The following is a 2,230-nucleotide window of genomic DNA, read 5'->3' as shown; positions in this document are numbered from 1 at the left end:
CTGCCAACCCCCCCTCCACCCCCCCCCACGCGCCATACCTGGCCAAATGCCCTCGAAAGGGGGAGGGTGCTTTCCAGGGGAACCCCCTGGAAATGTCACCAATGGTGACGAGGACAAGGACTTCTTGGCCTGGTGGTTGTGGGTGCCTGCGGGCAGGTCCAATGCCCCCCCCTCTTGTGAATGAGTAAGGGGGTAGTTGTTACCCCACACCATTCACTAAAGGGTAAATTAAATGTAAATAAACACACGAGACTTTTGAAAAAATCCTTTAATTGAACTAAAACAAGTCCCAAAACCAGTTTTTGATACAACAATGTAATCCAACGTCAATCACGTCGTCCAGCGATGTAGGTCCATGTCACTCACGATAAAAGACACTCGCCGCAAAATGACAGCTCTGGCCCGAATGTAAAAAAATGGGGCGGAGTGAGTTATGTCATGGGGCTTGTTCCACCCATTTGTTGATATTCTGGACCAGCTGACTGTCATATAACAAAGTCTTTCCAAATGTCATTTGGGAGCTCCCGAATGCCATTCGGATCTGGGAGCCTCAGCCAACCGAGTTGTATTATGGTGCCTCGGCTCCCAGGCCCAAATGGTATATATATTTTTTCTTGCTTTACATCTGGGTCCCCCCTAACATTCCTACCAGACCTATAGGCTCTGGTATGTAATGGGGGGGGGGGGACCCCATGCTTCTGCGGACTGAAATTAAAGAGAATTTGGATTTGTCTGAATCCGAATGCCAAAAATCCGAAACGAACCAAAACAAAACGAACCAAATTTTTTCCAGCTTACATGTCGATTAGCTACCATCCCATAGTAATACAATGCACTCGCTCATATCTCATATGCTGTGTAGTGAACAAGTGCACTTATCACCAGTGGCTGGTTTATGCCTTTGGATTTGTAAGTGTACTGTATGTTTACTGTGCAATGTAATATGAGTTTGCTTTAAGGTTGGTTGGTGGGACTCTTGTTTTGAACCCTCTGTTTGAAAGAATAGTCTGAGAACATCAATGCAGTATCCTTTTTGAGATCCAAAACACAGAAACGTGCAGTCTAAAGCTGGATATACATTGTGAGATGTTTTCCATTCAACTTCCTGGCTGAAGAAAAAAAAATCACAGATTCGTCTACCCATGATAAACTGCATGGATGGAGGAATCTACCATTTGTATTTTGGCAGTCAGCATTTCAGGCTGTCAGAATACCTACTTACTGCCTGCATCTGATTGGATGCAGGTGCTGTTTGGCTGACAATTTTCCCCCTGGTTTCTTAGATTTTTCACTCGAAGGGTGTTGGGCGGGAGCCTGCAGAGAGGGTAACTCACTGTGCGAATTATGGATGGTTCACTAAGAATTGGACGAAATTCATTCCGCTTATACAAAGCTTTAGCATGTTTCTGTTCCCATTGAAAAGTAATACATATGAGCATCATGTGGAGCTCCATTAGGGACAGGCATACTAGTTTGTTTACATACTGCCCTGTTATGGAGCAGCACAGGATGTGGCCTCATTTCAGAGTCTGATCTCACAGAACAATGAGTGGAAATTTCCACTGTAATCTCAGGCTGGCTGACACTGCTGAAGATAATCAAATTGAAATCTCATAAATCATTTTATGAAAACACTTCTGTGATTTATTTATTTTTTCTGTATGCAAATCCCATCACTTATGAGGCACCTCTCTTTTTCATTATTCCATTGTTGAGTATTTAGGAAGTTTTGGTGACTTCTGTTTAACTCTCTGAACCTTTTGCAAAGGGCAGCCTGTCGACTACAAGTTAGTTTTTGGTGTAGAGCTTTCAACACTTAAATCAAACTAAAATCACTGCATGTAACTAACCAAGAACACTGCCCTAAGTCGAACAGCCAGTCAGTGCCTCTGCTGTGGAGGGGACTGGTCTGGGTAGCAGATAATACCAGACTCTTATCCCCTAAAACCACAATACTTGACCTCAGGGGCATAATTAGAAATCACAGGGCCCCATAGCAAAATCTTGTATGGGGCCCGTGATTGCTAGTTATGCCCCTTGCAGAGCCCCAGCGGAGAGTGACCCTGCAGAGCCCACCATAGACTCTCTATGGTGGGCTCTGCAGGGTCAGAGATCTCTTACCTGTCAGCGCCTCTGTGGTCGCCGGGCCCCAACTCCTGTTCCGTCCCCGGGCCCTGCCTCCTGTTCCGTCCCCGGGCCCCGCCTCCTCTGCCTTCGACGGGCCCTGCCT

The 2,230-nt window shown here is 46.0% G+C and overlaps 1 protein-coding gene across 4 annotated transcripts in view; it reads left to right on the top strand.

Annotated features, from left to right (window-relative positions):
* LOC108799876 (tripartite motif-containing protein 2) overlaps positions 1 to 2,230 on the top strand; it is a 104,363-nt gene that overhangs the window by 92,919 nt on the left and 9,214 nt on the right. The gene's annotated exons all lie outside the window — the stretch shown is intronic.

This window comes from Nanorana parkeri, unplaced genomic scaffold (genome assembly GCF_000935625.1).
Source record: "Nanorana parkeri isolate BGI_ZX_2015 unplaced genomic scaffold, ASM93562v1 scaffold1843, whole genome shotgun sequence".
NCBI classification, from domain to species: Eukaryota; Metazoa; Chordata; class Amphibia; order Anura; family Dicroglossidae; genus Nanorana; species Nanorana parkeri.
This window is presented reverse-complemented; position numbering and strand designations above follow the sequence as displayed.